Here is a 16,546-nt window from a genome sequence, read left to right as displayed (position 1 = left end):
GCGTGGGCTTGCTCAGTTGAACCTTTGTGCCTTGCTAGATATGTCTCCTGGTGTGTGAGTATGGTAGACGAATATTTGAACTCTGTTGCATGTTGATATGATGTAATGTACTAGTGTATTGAGTGTGATGTACGTAGGTGTGTTCGGGAGACCTAGTATATAGGGTGTGGTGTGGCGAGGTGTGATGAGCATGGGTATAGCTTACTGAACCTTTGTGCCGTGCCTGATAATCAGCCCAGGTCCTTTGTGAGTATGGCTTATACATACATGAGCAAATCTATGAGTATATTCATTGTGAGATACTTATGTGTTGCATGCTGATGATCGAGAATATTGAGTGTGGTTCTTTGATGTGTGGTGTAGAGTGGTGAGGTGTGGTGTGTATGGGTATGACCCTTTTGATTCTGTGTGCGCCAATGGGCCCAGGTGGTGTGTTGTGAGTATGCTAGTGTGTAGGGGAAGGGATCAGGTTTGTATGGGTGTCTAGCTAGGTATGACACTGGCTCTAATTGTGGGAATATGAAGGGACACGGGTAGGGCTGGTTCCTGTGGCCGTGTTCTGTTAGTGGTACATCACGTATGGCACCTACACATTCCAACACGGGGCCGCCTCTGCATCACCCAGGGAATGTGCTGTAAACAAGACTTTTCGTTGATTCTCCACACAAAAGGGTGGGAAAAAGTGGGATTTGTAGTACCAGGTGAGATGTGATTTATTCAGTTTGTGAAGTTATAAGGTGCTGGGAAGATTAAGTGGGTGGGGTAAATGTGCATGTCGCTATATGGCAGTTAATGAAATCGTCTGTCTTGATTTGCCAACTTTGTGATAGGGTTCAGTCTCATGCATTTCTAAACCCTTCCAATCTGAGGATGTCGCTATTATTTTGATCATATGCCACCAGACGATTTTTATTCACCTTCGAGCTGGGGGTTTAGATGTAGCCTTTATTAATCATTTGACTCCCATTGGACTCACTCGGACTAAATATGTTTGTCAGGTAGCAGCAAGACCAAAACAAGTCATCGCAGTGAAGAAGATGTTATCGCATTTTGTTGATAAGGTTATTGTACTTTTTTTTTTTTTTTTACCTCATCCTGGCCTAGATCTTCGTCCTTTTGCAGCTTATTTCACGTTAGTCAGTGTAGGAAAAGGACAATATTGCAACTCTGCATCCTTTCTGTAGCATTTCTTCGTAACAAGCATCATATTCTAGCTCTAAGTTATTGTTACAACTTAGGATTCATGATGGAAAGATGGCAGCTTTAGGGCAGGTTAATGTAAAAAGTGTTTAATATCACTTATTTATGGGAGTGTAATGTACTTATTCGTCATAATTTTTATTCGCTGTTGGTAGGAGTATTTGTTAGTCCTGCATTGAAAGTGATACCAATAATTATAATAAAAGAGCAATAAAGATATAAGAAAAACATTATCCTTTCAGTAATGACATTAACAGTAAATTTTCCCGGCCACTTTATAATGTGTGTCACGATGTTGGTAAGGGAGTTTATGCTAAGGGTAATGCGCATGATTTTTGTTTAAAAAATAATGGATGCTGCCTAGAAGAAAAGGTACATCAAAAAGGCGTTAAACACGGGCAAAGTATTCAGTAAAAGCATTTGTGTGAAGCAGCGGGGGGTGGGGTCGTGTCTGTTTAGCGGAGAGCCTTGGATTAGTCTCTTGTCACAGCCATTGTTGTCCAGTCTTAATTTCTTTTTGTCCAAGTGTTTTGTCGGACAGGATCTCCAGGTACGAGGTGTTGTTTTTTCATCCTTTTGGAATACAACCCCTCCGTTTTGGGAATGCAACCTTCTTTTTGAAATACAACCTCCTTTTTCGAATACTTTTTTTTAATACAATCTTTTTGTAGAAATCTGCTGAGGAAGTGGTGCTGCAAATTTTTCCATGTCATAGAAAATAAGTGAATAATTATATCCACATTTTTATTTATTTTATCCTTTTATTAAATAGCTTCCCAATAATCGAATATTTCACTGCACTATTAAATCAAGACAAAAATGGAATTAGGTATCACCTCTAGTGCTTCTGATAATTTCCTCATTTATCTTGTTTCTGTCAATTCATCATTCATATTTATGCATCCATCCATCCATCGATCCATCCATTCATCGATCCGTCCCTTCATCCACCCATCCATTTGTCCATCGATCCGACCAATAATCCACCCATCCATCCATTCATCGATTAGTCCATTCATCCACATCGTGCATCCATCCATCCATTCATTCACTCGTCCATCCATGCATCCACTCATCCATCCAGTATCCATTCACCCACCCACCCTGCCTTCCGTGTTTGATGCATTGCCAAGGTAATAAAAAGCATGTGGCACCCCATTTCCAGCTCATTTAGTTAGTGTTCGTAAATCAGCCTCTATAACCTCACAGATATGATCCCACAGTTCTTCCCTACATTCTTTCACAGGTGGTGCTGATCCTGTGTTAAACCAGAATCATTTCATACTTAACCAGGCAAAACATGCACTCGGATTTTTTTTTTTTTTTTTTTTAATTTATGTGACCAATAGATAGTTATATGTTGGCCGCTGTTGAGTGATTATATTGCAGTGCGCTTCCTACCAGTCCCCTCATCTTCGCGAAACTTACATTATCACAGCTTGTCTCGCAGTCTGATAACAAACACTGATAACGAATATTTTTGTCTCATGCTTGCTGTGCACTAAGCGCTATTAAACTGCCTTTTCTCTTCCCGTACTTCCTTAAGCTTCATGTACTTTTACGTCCTTCTGGAATAAGTTATGTTTGTTCTTCCAGTCAGTCCTTATTTCCCTTTCAAGGTTATCATCAGCCCATTAGATCATCCCCTCATTACTGTAAATGACATCATTTTAACTGAATCAACTTCTCGCTTTCCTTTCCTATTTTCACAGACTTTAAAACTTAATATTGCGAAGGCCAAAACGAGTCCCCAGTTTTCAGTGATAATTTCTGATGTACATGACAAATATAGAACGTGTCTGGCCTCTTTATATCGCTGCCAACCGCACTCTATAATACGGCATATAGACCAATCAGTTAAAAATACAGTAGACGTCCCACAGACGTTCAACAAATGTCTGTCAAGATTAAGAGCTCTGTTTTTTCTTCTTCAAAGTTTTAGTTTTGTGCACACTACCATGTAGGCCCCCCGGATGCCTAATACCCTAAAAATTTCCTAGAGAGAGACTGTAATGGAAGGTGGTGTGTCATGGGAAGAAATGTTGTTGCTGAAAAAAGTTTAGAAATAAGCCTGGAGGCCCTGTTGTCGAAGCAGTCCCTCACAGGAGGCGGCGTCAGGTGGTAGACATAGACCCCACCCGTTGACAATATCTTGACCATTGGCTTAATTGGTCCACAGTACTCTCTCTCTCTCTCTCTCTCTCTCTCTCTCTCTCTCTCTCTCTCCATCAATTACCTGTCTCCCTCTCACCACCTCATATTTACTGTTTTCCGACACACACTTGTTATCGTTGTCACATCTCGTTGGTCCTCTCTCTCTCCCTCTTATCTCCCTCCTCATTTATATTCCCCTTCACCTGATTTGTCTCGTCTGCTTCCTTTCATGTCATCTGTCGGCTTTCACCTCTCCCCGTCGCCATCCACCTCTCCCCGTCACCCTCCACCTCTCCCCGTCACCCTCCACCTGTCGTCTTCACCCTCCATCACCTCACCTGTCGTTTTACACCTCTTCTGTCATACACACTGCAGACAGGAAAATAAATGTGACCGATTCATAGGGTCGTATTATGCGTAGGAGATATTGTAGCATCTCTTCCTTGCCGATTTATTCAGCACATTATACCCTGATATCTTCTGGCTTGCCATTGATGCAAACCATATCGATGTTAATGTACATGTATATGAAAAAGTTTTAAACGAGAATGTTAAGGTGTAATATGCCAAATGAATCGGTGAAAAAAAGTTACTGCGAAGCCTCTCATGCCATCCACATTAGATCCCATACTCCATCGTAAAATAATAATAATAATAATAATAATAATAATAATAATAATAAAATAATAATAATAATAATAATAATGATAATAAATAAAGAAGAGAAAAAAAGCAAATATAGGAGTCACAGGAAAGGGCTCAAGTTTTCTATATCACTAACGTATAGAACTCAGTTTCTCTGAAGATAAATCAGGAAGCGTTGAAGAAAGAACCTAGAATTTACATGTGTTTGCCTCCCGTTACCCACAAAAGACAAGACACAAGCTACTGAGAGAGATCCATATGGATAATAACACGTAGATGGCTTGAGTTTATTGGCGCAGAAGAATATCACCCAGTGCTTTACAGTAAAAGTGACAATCCTAAGCACGCTGTTTAGGCAGGAGAGTCAGTGAACACCGACATTCTCGTTGTAACATAAGGAGATGGAAAGGGTTTTGACAGGAAGGAAAGGTAAAAAATGTTGGTTGCTTTCCATTGGACATATTTGCACAGGGTGGTTTGGAAAGTGCTTACAAGTTATTACAGTCGTATCTGTTAACTACGGTGACTTTATTATTATTATTATTATTATTTTAGTTTTTAATGCTGCTACCAGATAATTATATTCAGCTTAGGAGAGTCATCTGGTAGAGAAGTTAATGAACGCTGTATCTAACTTCTTCAATTCGACAGTGTTCTAAGGTGCAGTTAATCCTCTACAAATGACTAGAATTAAATAAAACTGCCATCGGATTGAAGGGGTTAAAATGGAATATCAATGGCGATGAGTATTCTCCTTCTGCTTATTACACTAAGAAAAATCCGACGTATCGAATTAGTCTTTCTGTGGATATAGACCAGTTAAATAGAAACATAATTTAGTATCGAGAAATGTGAAGAAAATGCCTATGTCCCAGAAACCACTATGCAGGTATTTCATTAATAACAAGGCAGAGTTTTGTTTACAAGACGATTCCCACTCTGATGAAAACCGATCAGTCAAGGTGTAGAAGAAATGAGTAGGTTTTCGGAGACAGTTGTTTAATAAGAGTGAGTGGGATAGACTTACTAAAGACTTTAAAGACAGGTAACGTTGTGCTTAATAGCTGTGTTTACCCCTCTTCAATTAAAGACTAGATTAACAGTGCAGAAAAATGTTTTGGAATATACGTGAAATACAATGCTAAGGACATGTAGCTTCGACTTACAGATGATGGAGAGAAATGGGATAGAATACCTTTGGTAAGTAGAGTAACATCAAACAGAAAAATAGTACCTCTGTTCCTGAAATGATAGGTAACATAATCAGTGCTCCTCTTAAGCAAGGAGGATGGAGAGAATTGCATTGAGATGAGGTTAGGGATTTATGCAGTGGTGATGGAAGGAATGGTTGCAGTTGAGGTTGAGTCAGGAATACATGCAGAAGGGATTGAGGACATTATGGTAAGCCCGGGTAAAGAATGTATGCAGGAAGAATGGAGGGAAGAATTTCAGTTCAGATGAAGTCAAAAATATTTAGGGTGGATGGAGGGAATGGGTACAGTTTAAATGGGGTTAGGAGTATATCTAGGAAGGGTGGAGGGAATGATTGCAGTTTACTTAGGAGGGATGGAGGGAATTATTGCAGACATTTTTCCAGCTTAGGAGAGGCCTTGGACACACGGGATCAGTGAGGTGATAATCCTGTGGCTATGTAATACCGCCAAGAAGGAGACAAAAGATTAAATAAATAAAATAAATGAATAGATTAATAAAGTCATCGAAGCATTCATGGTTGGTACATATATTATATCCCATCTAATTGCAGACAATCTTATTCATATCAGAGTGAGTCATAGGAGCCTGAGAGTGTAAAGCACCAATAAGCAAAGATCGCCCAAAGCTGTGCACTTCAAATCCTCCTCCTCGTCTCCATCACAGTCTTGTAGAATTCCATCACCTGAGAAAATATAAAAATAATTCTTAAAGGTATATCATTAAGCTGTCGTCCGTACCTGACCTAGTATATTACCTGAGTTATTAATTGCAGGTGATAATCCTGTGGTTGTCTAATACCAGCACTGTAAAATAGTTAACCTCTTGAAGCCAGATGACGTATATGTATGTTTCATTCATTTTGTTTAGTTTTTCATTCCTACAACTTTTAGGCGATTGAATATAACCAGGAAAAAAAAAAAAACTCAAGGTGTTAATAGTGAGAGGTGCAGTACATCTAACCCCTCCAGTTTGAGAAGCGTCAAAGCTGAGTAAAATCGTCTGGTGGTAATTTAATGAAACTGAAATGCACCTGACCTATTACCTGAGTTATTAATTGCAGGTGTACCCGACTGAGTACCAAGTGAGCTGATAATCCTAATTTTTTTTAATACCGGCGTTATAGAATCGTCGATCTCTTAATTCATACCACTTTCAGGCGGTTTTATCTCCTAATGAATGTGTTAATAAAGCTGCCTATAACCTCTTCAGTTCGAAAAGTCCCTCTGGAGCTGAACAAAATCGTCTGGTGATGATGTAAATGAAACTGCGTCATTGGGGTGATGGGGTTTTGGACGGACCTGACCTATTACCTGACATTAATTACAGGTATAGCCGGCTCAGTCTTTAATGAGGTAATAATCCGGCTGTTATAATAAGGCTAAAATTTTCAGTCCGATGACGAATTTTTTATTGCATTTACGCTGTCTTAGGACGATTATTATTCAGTTTGGCTTGGGTCTCCATATACTGAATAACCAGAAGCATAACTAAAGAACCAGATAAATGAATAACCATAAAAATAGGAGGAAGGAATAATTAGATAACCATACAAATAAATTCATCATAAAATAAAAATATCGAATAAGTAGAAAACCAGACGAATAGGTGAATAAACCATAAAGTAACTGAATAACGATAATATATATAACTGAATAATGATGTAAATAACTGAATAACCAAGTAATGTTTCTGTGGTGTTAGCTCAAAGTTGCCGGGAGAAACAAATCACAGGCGGGATTTATTCTACTGTAACCTGCATTTCATACCCTCGGAGCGATTTATTTTTTTTCTTATAAAGCATAAATATATCTAACCTTGACCTTTGACCCCCGACTAACCGGTAAAGCATTTATCCACGAGGTAATCTGAGAATGGCTTACATCATCCGCTGGTATTTTTCTAGGTCATGCATATCCCCTTAAATATTTCACTTATAGACGTGTTATATAAGTTATTCTCTGCTCTCCCTTCGAGTTTAGTCAGCCCAGGAGATTTTTTTTTTTACCAAGTTAATGTGAGAAAGGTTGATATAATTTTCTAGTATTTTTCTAGGAGATGATAGAATGATAGACTCCCTTAGTATGATGATGTCTTGTTCTGATTTATTCTTTATTTTGGTTTATTGTTTCTCTCTCTCTCCAGACGAGTTTATTCAGCTGGGGAGAGAGAAATTTATACAGGTGAAATGAGAAAAACTTGTATCACCCCCCATCCTTAGGTCGGAAAAAAGTCGTGATGATGATGATGATGATGATGACGACAGTGATTAGAGCTTCTGGTACTGTGACGTCTTGTTTTGGTATATCCTTTCTATCTCCGGACGAGTATTTAGCTAAGAAGAAACTTTTCGATACATATTATAGCTGAGAATTACCTAATATAATCCCAAGGCTCTTTTTTTAGGTCAGAGTTATCCCATTAATTCCTGAGTCATCGAGGTGTCTCTCATAAAACTAAGGAGTCATATAGAGGTAGCAGGAATAAACTGAAAAATACGCCATCGGATTGAATAGATTAACCCCTTCAAAGCTAGGACGTCATTTATATTCTTGTTACTGACAGTTCTGTTCAGTTCAGGTGGGAGAGTCGTTCCGAATTCGAGAAAGTCTTCATTGACCCCTTTAGTAAGAGATATCTTTCTGAATATGAATCAAGTCCCCTGGAGGTAGCATAAATTAATGTAATCTGAGGCAGTGGATTGTGGTTCTTGTATTAATAATCTCGACTGAATTTGGATTTTTCTTAAATCCACATCCACACCCTTCTCAGACGCATTCGACAAGTATAATTCTTCTCGGCCTAACAAACACACTCATGGTGGGAAGATCTCATAGGGCTGAGGTTGGGTTGTTAATTACTCATAACCTTAGCCATAGTATGGTCAGGACAACCATTTCATGCTATTGCAGCTCACACCAGATGATTTTATTCAGCTGAGAGTTACTTATAAAAGCCTGAACGTGTTAATGCTGGGGTCATTAACCCTTACATAATGAGATCAACTTTAGGATTCATTTTCAGCTAACTTCAGATGATTTTAGTCGACTGAGCTTGTGTCATAGCCTGAGAGGTTTGATTAATACTGTTACCCCCTCTTATGGTTGGGACAGTTCTTGTATTTTATTTTGCCCATTTCAGACGATTTATTCAGCTGAGATAATGTAATAGCCTGAGTATTAATACCGCCACCATTAACCCCATTATGGGTGGGACAAATGTTATTTTATTCCAGCTAATTTCGGGGCATTTTATTCAGCTGATTGAGTCATAGGAGCCAGAGAGAGTGAAGCTCTTTAGCATGGCGACATCTTATAAATTAAAAATCGCACCTCCAGACTATTTTCTTCGACGTAGAAGAGACTTATCTTCCCAGTTATAAGGTTTATATGTAAAATTCAATAACCGCTTCATTTCAGCAGATCTAAGATGAAGAAGAATATCGTCCGTATGTAACAAGAATAAAAGAAATATAACGTCCTTGCCCATAAGGGGATAGCTCTCTCTCTCTCTCTCTCTCTCTCTCTCTCTGTATCTCTCTATCTCTTTCTCTGGCTCTGCCAGTTGATTTTATTTATCATCATCATCATCAACAGTATCATCATTCAGCATAGTCAAAGTGTAAAAATATAGTAATGATTATACATGGAAAGAGATGTTTCCATACGTTTTCCTTTAATATTTTCATTAATATTTACTTTAGCTTCCTTTTGATGGTGCATTACTTCATTCTTGCCGTCTCCATACCATTTAAGTCGGTTTAGGAGAGCTTTTTCGAACTGAGAGGATCCATAAATTTCATAGATATCTCCACTACAAAAAATCTCCCTTAAGGTGAGTAAAATCGTCCGGAAGTAGCAAAAATAGATAAGTAAATAAAAAAAAAGAAATGATCCGGTTCAGAGACTAACGAATTTGATTGTTCCTCTTCTTGACCCCAGATGACCCAGGTTCTCCTTGGCCCATCTTATCAACTTATGAGGCCTTCTTGACCCTCCTTCATAGCGATTAATTTTGGCTCTTCCACCTTACTATTCTCTTCTGTGCCCTTTATATATATATTTTTTTTATCGGCATAGATAGCATAGATAAAATAAGAGGATGTCTACCGATCATATGCAGAGGTAAACTAGTAAGGAAGAGGTGTCTGGGAGGCCCATTGACTAAGGTGAATACGGTGCTTAGTGTCTTCAGGAATATATAATGGCAGGCTATATATTTTTTCATTGTTGTTATATGAAAATTGTCCATTTGTCTTATTCTTTTAGTTTCCTATATCAGGTTCCTTTTTTTTCCGGCATGCGATTTTGTTAATATTTGGCGGAGCTTCTTTTACTGGTTTTATTGAATGGTATGTTTATCCCCTGTAATTGAAAAAAGAATATGAAAAACCCAGATCCTAACTGAAACGTCTAGGGATGGGAAACATAAAAGAACGTAATCGTAATGAACGGTTAATACTCGAGTGCTTGTTGTATTTACTAATGATTGCTGTGTTACGATGCTTGAGGCTGCTGTTATGTGATTTCATTTTGTAAAGAGTTTCAAATTATTTACTTCATATTTATGATTGACCGTCTAATGCATGGAACAGGTCTAGTAATCTGGTCCAGCTAACGTCAAACTTTGTGATTCAGCTGAGAGTGAGTCATAGGAGGCTAAGTATAGTATTGTCGCCATTAATAATTTCTTGGTCTGGTCCAGTCTAGGTATTTGTTCTAAGTAACGCCAGACCATTTGATTCAGCTCTGAGTCATAGGTGTCGGGGAGTGTTAACCCCTTGAATCCGATGACGTATATTTTCTCTTTTTTTCCTCTCCCCCCCCCACCTTTATTTTTGGTACTTCCAGATCATCGTATTTAACTTTGGAAGGGCCTCTCGTACTAAAAGGTCAGTGAAGGCATTATCAACCTCTTCCAGTTCGAAAAGTCTGTCCTGAGCTGCGTATAATCGTGTGGAAACAGAAAGAAACAAAAATAAAAACTTGTCTTTGAAGTGAAGGGGTTGATATGCCCGTGTTTGTTATTCAGCTTAGTAGTATTTGTTGTTGTCAGTAGTGCTATTTGGTAATGTTGTTTCAGAAAACATTTGCTAAATATCGCATTATTTTGTATTCTTTTAGCAGTATTTGAGTATTTACAGAGTCAAAATTTATCATTATGCTTGTTTTCAATATTGTTTTCGTTATCATTGCTTTGGGTTCATATTTATTGACTGTATTATAAATTAGCAGCATTATAATAATTTTTCTGTATTATTTATCATTATCATTGTTTATTTATATTCATTTTAGCAATAGTTGTTGATGGCAGTGTAAGTTGCTAAGTTTCTCAATTGCTGTATTACTTAATAACTTTTTTTTTCTTTTCAGGTGAACGCAGACCATTTCCCTCCACGCAGCCGTCCTCCTGACACGTGAGTTAACCACTTCACTATGATGGCGTCTTTATTGCTTTATTCTTGCTGCTTTCGGGCGCTTTTTGTTCGAGCTGGAAGAGATTGAGCGTTCGCTATTTCTCGCAGTTCAATAGTCTTTTCTTGAGTTAAATCAAATCGTCTGCAGGCAGCAAGAATAAACAGTAAATGACGTGCCCGGAATCAAGGGGTTAAGGATTGTCGTTAATTTAGGATGTAGTCTGTGGCACTTCTTCCTTGGTGATTATTTTCATTTATTTATTTATGTAATAATTATGCGTATTACATTATACGGTTCCCCTGCATGTTACTTATTCTCTCTCTCTCTCTCTCTCTCTCTCTCTCTCTCTCTCTCTCTCTCGACCTCGAATGCGTAGATGACATACAAGAGAATATGATCGTGCCATAAAAATGAAATAAAATAAATAAACAAATAAATAAATGACGGCTGGAAAGAGGTGTAGACGAACTCCTAAGATCACGAAAATATAACCCCTTGATTTGCAGATGTATTTCCTTTCCACTTTAACTTGGCTTAAAATTGTCACATTTGCATCTTGAATGCTGAGTTGTAACAAGAGGTAACACAAGAGTATAATGCTAGTCAGGAAAAAGTGCAATTATAAAGAACCGTAGTATTGTCCCATTTTGCTGTTGAGATGCAGTTCATACATCGGAAAAAACTTAAGTCGTAAGTCACAGCCAAGTTAAAGTGGATGGTCTTTATCATCTCAAGATCATATTCTTATATTACTCTTTCTTAGTTTGCATCATATTTGTCTTGTCTTCTGAGGAAACTCAGTAATAAACTTTTTTTGTATTGAAGCTTACGTTCTTGTTTTTGCTTGCGTCCTTCTGCATGATTTATCAGTACTGCAGAAGCTTCGAAGTGTTAGCACGAGGAGTAATATTATATGGCCATCTGAAATTCCTCCTCTTTATATGAAATTTTTGTTCCTGTTACATGCATCTTGTTGGCTATATTGAAGCTTTATTTCATCTTCCCTGATATTAGGCTACTCGTGAGAGTACTTATGCTGTATATGCTTGTATATCGTGCTACATACTCATAGACATTTTATCTTCACGGACATGCATATTGTTGGCTATAATGCTTTGGGGATACTTGGAATTCCTTCTTTGCGAGTAATTTCTTTCTGATACATTCATTGTGGCTGCAGTAAAAGAAACTGACATTTTTTTTTATAGTTACGGAGGAAATATGGCTGGGTATAGGGCAACGAGTTCCTAGGTGATCCATATATATATATATATATATATATATTCTCTACCGAACTCAGTGTGTTGTTTTTTGTTGTAATAGAGCTTTATTTCGTATTCCATGATAGTAGTATATGTAAATTAGTTTGAATTTACTTTATTATGATTTCTGGTACTGTCATGCCTTTCGATGGTAACCGGAAATTTCCCTTGTGTATGATTATTTTCCTAGCGGGACATGTAGGCTATATGGGTTGCTGTAATAGAACCTGATCCCGCCTTTTCTAATCACTCGTAGAGGCGTTAATAATGGTTTAAACCTAACCTGGATTTCTCGCCTACTTTTGACCTTTTTGTTTCCGGCATATGCATTTAGTATGAGCACCAAATTTTGCGTTTTATAATCACTGTCGGGTTATGCAGAGTGCCCTGAGGCTAACATGTACAACTGACTTGAAGATGGATTTTATTTTTCGAACGCAGTGCATTTTGCTGATTTATTGTAGTTAGCTTTATATTTTCTTCTCTAATAATTTGAATAAGTTTTTGTTTTATTAATGACGTATCGTGTTATATGAGACTTTTTCTTGACATTCGTTTTGTTTCGTATAATGAATTCAGAGTAACTTGAAGTATTCTCTGATAATTAATAATATTCTTACTGAGACGACTTTTTTTAGCGATTTTATTTTTTTCTGGTCGAAAATGGTGGAATAAAGAATTTTGAGTATTCACTTGAAATTACCACCCAAATGTGACGACTTCCCACACATTGCATTTTGACTGCTGATGTTGAACTTCATAGTGGTCTTAATAATTATACTCGGTGGCAGTATAGGGTTTTGTGAGTAGTTTGAAATGCTCTTCTGAATATTTGTAGAAGATTTCTTAATAAGCTTTTTTTTTTTTTGCATTCTGAAGCTTGAATTCCTCCTGCATGGCATCATCAGCTCCACAAAAGCTTCCTAGAGTCAGCTGGCAGTGCAGTATTATGAGACTTTCTTGAACAAAGCGTCAGTGTACATATATTAACTTTTTTTTTCGCAACTTGCATGTTAATTTCTGTAATGGAAGTTTACTACTTATTCGCTGATAAAAAGTGGTGGAAATTTAGTACTTTGTTGCTGTTTTGTATTTATCTTTTATTTTTAACGCGCTTATCGTTGTCATGATAGAACTTTGGTTCACTTTCCCTGATGACATGTTGCATTTCTTATATGCATATATTTTTTTTATTGACACCTGCATCTTCGTTAGCCTGCTGTAAAAGAATTCTGATTATGGAAGAATTATATATACATAGTTTATTGAGGAGACACCTTTTTATTTTTTTTTTTACAATAAACACAATTATCTACATAAATAGTTAATTGAGGAGACACCTTTTTATTTCATTTTACAATAAACACAAGTTCCATACGTCTTAAATAATAGCTATTTCAGGTACTAGATTTTCAGACTGTTTTGTCTTGCCCTTCCATATATGCAATTTGTTTAGTCTTCTTTATGCATACTGTTTCTTTCTTCTGACCCTAGTTTCGTCTTCCGTGACGTCTGTCGGAAGGGGAACCGTCTACATGTAGTTTATCTGAACTATATTGTATTCGTGCTGTGTGTGTGTGTGTGTGTGTGTGTGTGTGTGTGTGTGTGTGTGTGTGTGTGTGTGTGTGTGTGTGTGTGTGATTTATTTACCTGTCTCGTAACTTAATTTGATTTGGCGTTAAGTATATATTAGTCTGCATTTGCATGACTGGTTTGTAAAATTTTTGTATGCATAACTCTCTCTCTCTCTCTCTCTCTCTCTCTCTCTCTCTGTAATCTATAGGTACAGAAGTTCTTATTTCATATCATAAAGAAAGTAATTACTTCTCGGTGTTTTTCTTTAAGTCGTCATAATTACAGCGTACTCTACGTTCACAGAATTTTTCGTATGTCATATTTAAGCTTCCTTAGATAACATACCTTTCATTTCTTTTATGCTACCTTTCGTTAATATATTCAATCACTGGCGACTTTTCTAAATGGAAGACTTAAGTGTTCGTTCCATTAATAGGTTTTGCTGCCAGACATCCTTCCTTTGCAGATTGAAGTCGTGTGGAGATTGAGAGAATTAAATATAAGATATATTGGAACGGAAGGGTTAATAATATCGAAATTCTTGCATGCTTCTTGTGTAATGCTTCCTTTCCTCTTCAGTTTGTCTTGTCTGTTGTCTGCATACTTTCTTTATCCCTCAGTTTCATGTTACATAAATTTATACAAACACTGAATAGTGTGGTGTAATAAAAACTGTATGTCAGCACTGTCGCTGCTGGGAGGCATTTTATTTTATGAATCAGGCTAACACGTGATTATTTCGTTCATTTGAGAGAGATGCAAAGGTCAGATTATCCCTGTTGCTGCTTTTGATGCATTTGTATGTGTATCATTCACGTCAACATCATATATTGTTGTTGAGTGAAGGAAAGTCTTTGCAGTCGGTAAGTTAGGTTGTATTGTCAGTGTCCTGGTATGAACGCACACATATAGCTATAATTCAGGTTAGTTCAAGACCATTTTGTTAAGCCGAAAAAATCCTAGAAGTCAAAAGTTTAAGGGTCAGCAAACAGCATAGTCAGGGTAACAAGTAGTCCTATACCAGTGGCCTATCCTGACTACCCGGTCTCCTCTTGGTAATATCATAGGCTTATCCCGTAATGTGAGGGGTAATAGTCCCTGTGCTGGCGTCCCTGATGTGGTACCTAGCGGAATGGTAAATATAATCCCTGCCCTGTGTTTGTATGGCTTCCTTCTTGGGTTTCACGAGAGACTGGTTGCTGGCTTATGTTCCAGAAGAGATTGTGTTAGTAGTTGCTTTCGTTGGGATCAGAAGTGTTAGGGATTACTTTCCTGGGCTGTCAGAAGAAATAGTATTTGTGGTCTTCTCCGTAGACTTCAGAAGAGCTGATGTTAGTAGTCACCTTGTTACTGTGGGTTTCGGAAAAGACAGTTGTAGTTGTGTTCTTTTCTTATGCTTCAGAAGAGTTAGTGTTCGTGGTCGCTGTCTTAGGCAGGAAAAATTTATAGTGGTCGCTCTCTTTGGCTTCAGAAAAGATATTGCTTCAGAAGAGCTGGTGTAGTGGTCGCTTTCTCAGGCTTCAGAGAGGATAGGGAAGTATTCTTTGAGCGTAAGATGCTTTCCAGGACCCCTATTCCATGCTATTATATTTCTGTTTTTGGTAAGGTAGTATCCTCGTTTACTTTATTCATTTAAGTATCTTTGCAAAAATCTCTAAATCCTCCATAATATTAAGATGGAATATGCAAATAGGTAAGAGAAAGCCTGCTAAGCTGATGATAATATGGTGCATAATGTATTAATGATTGCTCTTTGGGCTTCGGGAGAGAGAAAGAGGTAGCCATATTATGCCCAGTAGAAGTAATTATCTCTTGCAGAAGCTTCAGCAGAGAATGGTCGTTTTCTTTGGCTTGTGTTGATTTTTTTTATTTTTTTATAGGATTCTCCAGGTATATATAATCATGGCTTTCTTGTCTTCAGTAGAGAGTAGTCGCACTAATATGGAAAAGTAGGTAACTATCACTTTCGTAGTCTTCAGTAAAAATAATGTTCGTTTTCTTAGACATCAGTAAAGATAAATTGTTTTCATAGTCTTCAGCAGAGAAATTGTTGGCTTTCTTAGGTTTGAGAAGAAGATAGTGTTAAGGCGCTGACAGACTTGCCAGGTACATATACTCGACGCTAAGAAACGAAGCCTAACGTTACGTCCAAGGTTCAGAACTGTTACTGCAATAACTCTAACCCTGTGCTTATTTTCACACCGCCCATCAAAGGTTTCAAGGAAGTGTGTTCACATCGAGGGAGTTAATCCATTGGCTCCGATACGGAAACTTTATAATTTGTTTCGGCTGGCGTCAGACAGTTTTACTTTCTTTAGAGGAACAAACTTTAGCCAAAGGATTAGCCTGCATGGTATGATAAGGCCAACATTTATTTTTATGCTGGCTGCCTCTAGGCGAAAATAATTTAGCTGAAGAAAGGCTCTATAAAACGTTTAAAAGCTACCCCAATCAACGCCTTCACTGAGATGAGGATTTACATTCTTGTTACTACAGGAGGTTTTTCTGTTGCATAGGAAGGTTAATAATTTCAGTCTTCTTGACTGCAATAATAGGTGAGAAAATCGTCCGGCGTTATCTGGAATATAATACAAGAAGTTTTTCGACCATGGGAAAGTTCATGATGACAGTATTAACTTTCTCAGGATCTTCGGCAACTTCTCAGAATATTAATATAGTCTGGTGTTAGGCGGAATAGAATACTGGAGTTGTTCCGATGATGAGAGGATTGCATTCTTCATCCTTTTACTATCTCCTCCCTCCTCCTACTGGCACCTTTACATTTTCAGTCAGAATCTAGGATCCATTTCCTTTCTCTAACAGTCATCTTCCCCTCCTCCCCCCGTCCTCTTCCTTCTCTTCTTGCTTCCTCTCCCCCTCCAACGGTCACCATCGTCTCTCCTACCTCTCCTCCACTTCTTGGATAGTTTTTTCTATTCCCCATTCTGTTACTCCTTCTTTTCGGCCTTCACCTCCCCCCTCTTTCACGTTTGTCTCATTTTCCATCCAGGCTTCCACCCGCCTCTCTTAGCTTTCCTTCTTCATACTCTTCGTCGTCTTTCATTCCTTTTCCAACATACA

Source organism: Coenobita brevimanus, chromosome 89 (genome assembly GCF_032717465.1).
Source record: "Coenobita brevimanus isolate Jiangsu-jjx chromosome 89, ASM3271746v2, whole genome shotgun sequence".
NCBI classification, from domain to species: Eukaryota; Metazoa; Arthropoda; class Malacostraca; order Decapoda; family Coenobitidae; genus Coenobita; species Coenobita brevimanus.
The sequence above is the reverse complement of the archived record's forward strand: the minus strand, read 5'-3'. Positions refer to the sequence as shown.